At 46.0% G+C, this 9,026-nt stretch overlaps 1 pseudogene across 1 annotated transcript; it reads left to right on the top strand.

Moving 5' to 3' along the window:
- Positions 1 to 4,321: 4,321 nt before the first annotated feature.
- On the top strand, positions 4,322 to 8,444 carry LOC308246811 (RNA-binding protein 34-like; annotated as a pseudogene). The gene is made up of 2 exons: positions 4,322 to 4,412; positions 7,912 to 8,444. The product of its transcript is annotated as an RNA-binding protein 34-like (transcript).
- The last annotated feature ends 582 nt before the right edge of the window (positions 8,445 to 9,026 follow it).

Genomic DNA, 9,026 nt, shown 5'->3' with positions numbered 1-9,026 from the left:
AGAGGCAGCTCACCTGCTTCATCCCATCTCCCCAGCCCACCTACGGGACAGGGAGGGCTAAAGGTCATGAAAGCACCACAGACCACAGGGGGCTTCCTGGAGGAGAGGGCTCCGTCAGGGCCTGGCTGGCTGGGGAGGAACTGGATAACGGGAGAAGAGAGGCGGGCACCTCAGGTAGGGGACTGGCCAGCGGTGTGCAGAGAAGTGGGAATGGACCTGAGGGGAAGGCAGAACAGGGGTGGGTCTCCGGGTTCTGGCTGGCCTGGCGGTCGTGATGGAAAAGGAGTTGAATGGTGGTTTGGGCCAAATCAGACATCAGAAGCACAAGCGGGAATAAAAAGAAACAGAGACGTGGGCAGGGCCCTGAAGTGTTCTCCAGAAGCAGAGGGCTGGGTGTCCCTGGCCCGTGTAGCTCAGTTGGTTTGAGTGTCTTCCAGTATACCGAAAGGTCCCAGGTTTGATTCCCAGGCGGGGCACATACCTAGGTTTTGGGTCCAATCCCTGGTCCTGCTCACAGCAAGTGTAGGAGGCAATCTAGATCCTCTGTTTCTGTCTTTCTCTCTCTCTCTCTTCCCCTCTCTTCCTTCCCATCTTTCTAAAATAATCAGTGAAGCCCTGGCCGGTGTGGCTCAATTGGTTGAACATCATACTGTGCACTGAAAGGTTGCTGGTTCAATTCCTGGTCAGGGCACCTGCCCAGGTTGCTGGCTCCATCCCCAGTAGGGGGTGTGCAGGAAGCAACCGATAGATGTTTCATTCCCATATCAATGTTTCTCTCTCTTTCTCCTGCACCCTACCTCTCTAAAAATCAATAAAAATATTTTTTAAAAATCAATGATGCCCAGTTGGTATGGCTCAATTGGTGGAGCACTGTCGTGTGCACCAAGAGGTCACCAGTTCGATTCAGGACACAGGCCCGGGTTTCAGGCTCCATCCCCAGTGGGGGGCATGCAGGAGGCAGCTGATCTATGTTTCTCTCTCATTGATGTTTCTATCTCTCTCTCCCTCTCCCTTCCTCTCACTCTAAAAAAATCAAGAAAAACGTGTTTTTTTAATTAAAAAATAAATTTAAAAAATTGAACAAAGTAGGAGGATCTCAATACCAGATTTCAAGCTGTATTACAAAGCCACTGTCCTCAAAACAGCCTGGTACTGGCACAAGAACAGACATATAGACCATTGGAATAGAATAGAGAACCCAGAAATCGACCTAAACCACTACGCTCAATTAATATTTGACAAGGGAGGCAAGAGCATACAATGGAGTCAAGACAGTCTCTCAATAGTGTTGGGAAAACTGGACAGATACATGCAAAAAAATGAAACTAGACCACCAAGTTACACCATACACAAAAATAAACTCAAAATGGATAAAGGACTTAAACATAGGACAGGAAACCATAAAAATACTAGAGGAATCCACAGGCAGCAAAATCTCAGACATATGCCGAAGCAATATCTTCACTGATACTGCTTCTAGGGCAATGGAAACTAAAGAGAAAATAAACAAATGGGACTACATCAAAATAAAAAGCTTTTGCACAGCGAAGGAAACCATCAATAAAACAACAAGAAAGCCCACTGCATGGGAGAACATATTTGCCAATGTTATCACTGATAAAGGTTTCATCTCCAACATTTACAGGGAACTCATACAACTTAACAAAAGGAAGATAAACAACCCAATCAAAAAATGGCAACGGACCTAAATAGATACTTTTCGAAAGAGGGCATAAGGAAGGCCAAGAGACATGAAAACATGCTCGAAGTCACTAATCATCAGAGAGATGCAAATCAAAACAATGCGGTACCATCTCACACCTGTCAGAATGGCTATTATCAACAAATCAACAAACGACAAGTGCTGGCGAGGATGCAGAAAAAAAGGAACCTTTGTGCACTGCTGGTGGGAATGCAGACTGGTGCAGCCACTGTGGAGAACAGTATGGAGTTTCCTCAAAAATTTAAAAGTGGAACTCCCATTTGACCCAGTAATCCCACTTCTAGACTATATCCCAAGAAACTAGAAACACCAATCAGAAAGGATATATGCACCCCTATGGTCATAGCAGCACAATTTACAATAGCTAAGATTTGGAAACAGCCTAAGTGCCCATCAGCATATGAGTGGATTAAAAAGCTGTGGTACATCTACACAATGGAATACTATGCTGCAGTAAAAAAGAAGGAATTCTTACCATTTGCAACAGCATGGATGGAACTGGAGAGCATTATGCTAAGTGAAATAAGCCAGTCAGAGAAAGATAAATATCACATGATCTCACTCATTTGTGGAATATAATGAACAACATAAACTGATGAACAAAAACAGATCCAGAGACAGAGAAGCATCGATCAGACCTTCAAACCTCAGAGGGAAGGTAGGGGAGGGTAGGAGTGAGGGGGAGAGATCAACCAAAGGACTTATATGCATGCATATAAGCCTAACCAATGGACACAGACACCAGGGGGGTGAGGGCATGAGTGGGGGGGTGGGGGAGGCAATGGGGGGATAAGGATATATATGTAATACCTTAATCAATAAAGAAAAAATAAAATAAAATAAATTTAAATCAATGAACATGTCCTTTGGGTCAGGTGAGGGTTTAAGAAAAAAAAACAAAAAAGGCTGGGTGGAGAGGGAATATGAGACAAGTTACAGGTAAGGATAGTGGAGCAGGGGCAACAGGCAGAGCCACCAGGCCTGGAGCACAGGACAGGAAGGATAAAAGAGGCCTAGGGGGTGTTCGCTTCTGAGATTGAGGGAAGACCAGCTTCCACCTTGAGTGTGCGCTCGCTCTTACTCCTTCTCACTGCCTTCAGCTGCCCTTTGGAGAGACCCACGTGGCTGGGAACTGAAGCCAGAAACCCGTGGCTTCTCCAGACTCAGTCAAGCTAGGAATGACTGCAGCCCAGGCCACATGAATCCCAGGTTTCCGACCCTCAAAAACTGACATAGGTAATCAATTGTGGTTTTATGCTCCTAAATTTGGGGTGTAATTACACAGCCATAGAAATCTAATTCTCTTTGACTCTGTGGAACCACTGTTAGCCATGGGCTGCTTACCTCTAGGCTTATTTTATGTGAGAGAGAAAAATAATTTCTATCATGTTTAAACCAGGACTTTAAAAATATATATTTTTTGTTCTCTATTTCTTAAAACTGAACCTAATCTTAAGTGATTGATAATAAAGACCAGGAATAACAGTGGAGTGGAAAGTTAGGTCCTACCGTCTTCCTGTCGGCCATCCTGCTTTGGCTTTCACTTGCAAGGTCACCTCAGGGTCCTAGACAGCTGCCAGAGCTCCAGAAATCATATGTCAAGTTCCAGGCAGCAGGAAAAAGGAAGCAGGGAAGAAAAGGTGCTCATCTCTCAGCTGACAGCTCCTTTGAAGGATTCTTCTTGGAAGCCTCCTCCACACTCCCACTGCTACCTCCTTGGTCAAACTGAGACAAAAGGAAGTGGGGAAATGCCCGCCTTCGGCTGCACACCTGCCCCGTTGAATACAGTTGGAGTTCTACTCATGCACTATGTGAATCTTGTATTTTTGGATCCTGTTGAAACAAGTCAGCACTTTAAAAAAAAAAATTATGAGCCCTAGCCAGTTTGGCTCAGTGGATAGAGCACCAGCCCTCGGACTGAACGGCCTCAGGTTCAATTCCGGTCAAGGGCACATACCTTTGTTGCAGGCTCCATCCCTGGCTCTGGTCAGGGAGAGAGTGGGAAGTGATGTGTCTCTCGCACATCAATGTTTGTTTGTTTTTCTCTGTCTCTCCCCTTCCCTTCCATTCTCTCTAAAAATCAATGGGAAAATATCCTCAGGTGTGGATTAACAAAAATAAAAAATAAATTTAATAAAATGAGACAGCTGGGGAAAGGAATTACCGTGTTTTAGAGATGAAAAGATTTTGTGTTGTGTGTGTGTGTGTGTGTTCAAAGACTACCTTTAAGAAATACATATTGACTTGATGGATGAAATGATATGATGTTTGGATTTGTCTCCAAATAACCCAGTGGTGAGGGAGATGTAATTGATGAAACAAGATTAGCATATGTTAACAACTGCTGAAGCTAAGCGGTGGGTACACAGAAGTTCATTATACCATTCTCTCGACTTTTGAATAGATTATAAAATTTTCATAATGAAAGTCCCTTTAAAGTCCTGCTATTAAATAAAGTATTGGGATTTACATTTTTAAAACTGGGGTTCTAAAATATTGGAGTTCTTTTACTAAGGAATAGGGGAGGTTGACTTTGGGGACACACAGAGCAGTCTTTGCCGGTTACTGGCAGCCGAGCTCAATTCCTAACTGACAGAGATGGCCCGACTGTCCCGAGATCGGATGTCCCCCAACAGGCCTGGGCCCTGCCCTCCAGGCCACGGCACCAACCAGACACCTGAATTGCCTGGTACTTACTGGATCCGTTGTGTGGCCAGATTTGCATTATGGGCCTGGGAGGAAGGGAAAAAGGGGTGTGACTGAAGGCACTCGAGACCCAGGCCCTGGTCCCAAGCAGTTAATGATTTATTTGAGCAGACAGTGCCAATAGGCGGCCAATTGTTCCACGTGTGCTCTTTCAGCAAGGTGTACCGGAGGCTGCCTGGAGGAGGAGGCAGGGATAAACTGGGCCTTGACTTGACTTGGGAAGGACAGAGGTCCACCTAGCGAGAGGAGCATGTGATCAGGGGCCGCACTGAGCCTGGCTGCCAACTTCGTGTCCCAGGGCACGAGGGGGGCCATGGCTCTGTGCCTGTTTGAGTCCCTGGCAAAGGAATTAGTTCTGAAGGATAAAAAGGCAAGCCACGGAGTCTCCCTAGGAATAACGACAATAATCACAACAGCCAAGACGGCTAATGTTTTAAGGTTCCAGGAGGAGCTAAGGGTTTAACTTACATCACGGCCAGGAGGCGGTGTGATCCGCCTGCAGTGGAACACCTGTTACGTTTGCCTGCCCAGCATCTGTTCCTGCTGCTGGTATCAGCACTGCTCTGCTGCTTGGTGGAACTACCCCTCCTCACTCGCTCTGGCCCATGTGGTGTTTGGAGTCTAAGGTCCTTTTCTCCTCCCTCCAATGGTGGCCACTCCACCGTGCCAGCCAATCAGGTGCCCTGCTCTGAGTTCAGAGAGGAACTCCGCATTCCCCGCTCCCCGCACCCTCCCCCTACCCCAACACACACACACTTCTGCTGAGACCACGGAAGATCCTTTTCCCTCTGGGGATGCTAAGCTGGCAGGAGGTAGCCTGGAGCAGGGCTGGGAGGGCCTGCCTGAGAACCTCCTCCCGGGCCTTTCTTTAGATCAGAATGTTAAAGCCCTTTTTTGGCGAAGCATGTTACACTGGCTTTCTGTCCTTTGTGCTCTGGAATCCTGACTAATACATACCTTCAAATATTCAAGTGAGGGAACTAAAGGTGCACTTACCAGCCCAAGGTTACTGTGTCTGCTTAGAACCTAAGATAGCCACACCCTGGCCCTTGAGGACAGACTTCTGCAAGTGCAGATAAAAGAAAAGGTTTAAGCCAGCCCTAGCTGGTTTGGCTCAGTGGATAGAGCGCCGGCCTGCAGACTGAAGGGTCCCGGGGTCGATTCCGGCCAAGGGCACATGCCCGGGTTGTGGGCTTGATCCCCGGTAGGGGGTGTGCAGGAGGCAGCCAATCAATGATTCTCTCTCATCATTGATGTTTCTATCTCTCGATCCCTCTCCCTTCCTCTCTGAAATCAATAAAGAAATATATTTTTTTAAAAAAAAAGGTTTAAGCCAAAGCCTTAAATAGAAGATGGTGGCCTCCAGGTAAGATGACCAATCGACCACACAGGTCACCTCACTCCCTACCAAACCCCACTAGTGACAGTGAAAGGATACAAAAGGGGATGGGGTGGGCACACGTGACCACAGGAACAAAAGAAAGGAAAGTTGACCATAGCAAACAGCACTGTTGGAAACTAGAAAACAGGTGTACGTGTAGTTACTCACATGATGGATTAAAAGCAAAAAGAAACAAAAAATTCTTCTCATCAAAACCCTGTTCCTAAACCAGCGAGGAGGGAAGCGATGAAGCGACCAGTTTTCACTGCAAAAACTTCTCAAAGGCTGAGGCTTCAGGTTCCTTGATCCTGGGGTGGAGGAAGGGCTGTGACAGGAGAGAGGCAGAAGCCTAATCAGCGTTGGTGCCTCTCCTCGCAGTTCCGTGCACCAGGCCACTGACCCTCCTGACTGAGCAGGCAGGGAGTTCTGCTAGGGCTGTGGTCGGCAAACCGCGGCTCGCGAGCCACATGCGGCTCTTTGGCCCCTTGAGTGTGGCTCTTCCACAAAATACCACGGCCTGGGTGAGTCTATTTTGAAGAAGTGGCATTAGAAGAAGTCTAAGTTTAAAAAATGTGGCTCTCAAAAGAAATTTCAATCGTTGTACTGTTGATATTTGGCTCTGTTGACTAATGAGTTTGCTGACCACTGAGCTAAGAAAGCAAACCAGTGGCCTGCAACCCAGCTCAGGGGAAAGACCACACTGAAAAGCTGGGCTTACAGGGATCGTCAACACACGGAACAGGGAGACCTCAACACCCCTCCTCCTCTCAGAGCCCAGAAGCCCAGCCACTGGGCTCATTCCTTCAGGCAGGCCGTGCAGGGACCCTCCGTGAGCTCTGACCAATGCAGGAGGGCGGGAGGGAAGACCAGAGAGACCAGCCTGGGGAGTGTCTTACCCGCAGAGCTCAGGCCCAACTGGCTTCACTGGTGAATCCTACCAAGCATTTAAAGAAACGTTCATGCCCTGGCTGGTTTGGCTCAGTGGATAGAGTGTCAGCCTGCAGACCCAAAAGTTCCAGATTCTATTCAGGTCAAGGGCACATGCCTGGGTTGCAGGCTCGGTCCACCTTGAAGGAGGCAGCCAATTAATGATTCCCGCTCATTGTTGATGTTTCTATCTCTCCCTTCCTCTCTGAAATCAATAAAAATATATTAAAAAGAAAAAGAAAGAAACGTTCCTACCAGTTTTAAAAACTCTTACCAACAAAATAGTAAAGAAGGGAGCACTCCCCACTCATTCCATGAGGGCATCATGATACCAAAACCGGACAAAGACATCACAAGAAAAGAAAAAGAGAACTAATACAATTTTTTATGTCGATTATATTAGTATCTCAATAAAACATTTTTCAGGGAAGTTGCCTGGACCCAGACATACAGGCTCATGTGCTGCAGCTCTGGGAGGTCTCCGGCCGAGAATGGCCCCCAAAGGAAGCAGGATGAGGAGGAAGACAGTGAATCCCACATTCAAAGACTGCTTTTGCAAGAATCTGCAAAAAAGCCTGAGTGAAAAAGAAACTTTTTGATGCAGACAAAAATTTGGCCAACAGCGCTCTAGCAAGTGCTGATTTAGAAGAATAAATTCTCCAGAAACAAGAGCAGAAAAGGGAAAATTCTTAATCTGGTGTGATAGCAGCAGATAAAAAAAGTACTTGATGGCCCTGCCCATGTGGCTCAGTGGTCAAGCATCAACCTATGAACAAGGAGGTCACATTCGATTCCCAGTCAGGGCACATGCCCAGGTTGCGGACTCAGTCCCCAGTAGGGGGTGTGCAGGAAGCAGCCAATCAATGATTCTCATCATTGATGTTTCTATCTTTCCCTCCCTCTGAAATCAATAAAAATATATATTTTTTCAAAAGTACTGGATGATGGCCAAAACCGGTTTGGCTCAGTGGATAGAGCGTCGGCCTGCGGACTGAAGGGTCCCGGGTTCGATTCCGGTCAAGGGCATGTACCTTGGTTGCGGGCACATCCCCAGTAGGGGGTGTGCAGGAGGCAGCTGATCGATGTTTCTCTCTCATCGATGTTTCTAGCTCTCTATCCCTCTCCCTTCCTCTCTGTAAAAAATCAATAAAATATATATTAAAAAAAAAAAAAGTACTGGATGATGTATATCACACAGTTTTCAATCAAAAGAAGAAAATTCAAATCAACCAAGAAGAGAGATTAAAGAATGAGAGAACTGTGTGGCTAACTTTCCTGTCACATGTACCAGTAATAAGAAGAGCTAAAGTCATTTTTTAAAAAGTATGGACCAATAGAATCTGTACAATTTTGTTCTGTGATTCCAGCAGAGGGAACTATATCCAAAAATTGGCTGTAGTAAAACATAAAATTTATCCTGATCAGAAAAATATGAATGCTTATGTTGTGTTTAAGGAGGAGAGAGCGGCTACTGAAGCATTGAACAGAAATGGGGCCCAGATTGCTAATGGATTTCGTGTTAGAGTTGATCCAGCATCGGAGACCTCACCGAGGGACAGCGATCAGTGTTTGTGGGGAACTCCCGCTGAAGACTGTGGCTGAGGACCACTTTTTAGACTGTGGGAACATTGTGGCAGTAGGCTCACAAGAGGCCAGCTGACAGGCGTCGGCAGAGGGTTTGGCTCGCCTTGGTCTGAAGTGAAATAATTCTGCACTGATGGGAAGAAAATGCAGGCATGTGTCCTCTTAATAAAGAAAATTTAAACCCCTGTTTGAAGAATGTCAGTAAATCTAAGAAGAGACTTAATTTCGCTTCAAAATATGTTGGACATTCTAAAAATGTATTTATTGAAGAAAAAGCTCTTCTCAAAAAGAAAAAGAAAGAACAGAAGAAAGATGGATGGACTAAGAAACAGAAAAACAACAACACAGAAGTAACATTTCAAAGCTTTATTTTTTTCCCACTGAATACTGGTTATAAAAATGTGCTGAAACTGCACCCCCCCCCAAATTTTTAAGATGAAAGACAACCCATAAAATGAAAGAAAATATTCACAAATTATATATCTGATTATATATCTGATAGGGGACTGGTGTCCAGAATCCTATCTAATAAAAGAGTAATATGCAAATCAACCATCACTCGCTACACCCACAAGCCATGCCCACCAGCCAATCAGGAGCGAATATGCAAATAAACCCAACCAAGATGGCTACCGCCACAGAGAGCAGGAGTGAGGCATGGGTTTCCCGGCGATGGAGGAAGCCAAGCTTTCCGCCTGCCCTTGC

This window comes from Plecotus auritus, assembly GCF_963455305.1.
Source record: "Plecotus auritus genome assembly, chromosome: 4".
In the NCBI taxonomy this organism is placed as follows: domain Eukaryota; kingdom Metazoa; phylum Chordata; class Mammalia; order Chiroptera; family Vespertilionidae; genus Plecotus; species Plecotus auritus.
The sequence above is the reverse complement of the archived record's forward strand: the minus strand, read 5'-3'. Positions and strand labels throughout refer to the sequence as shown.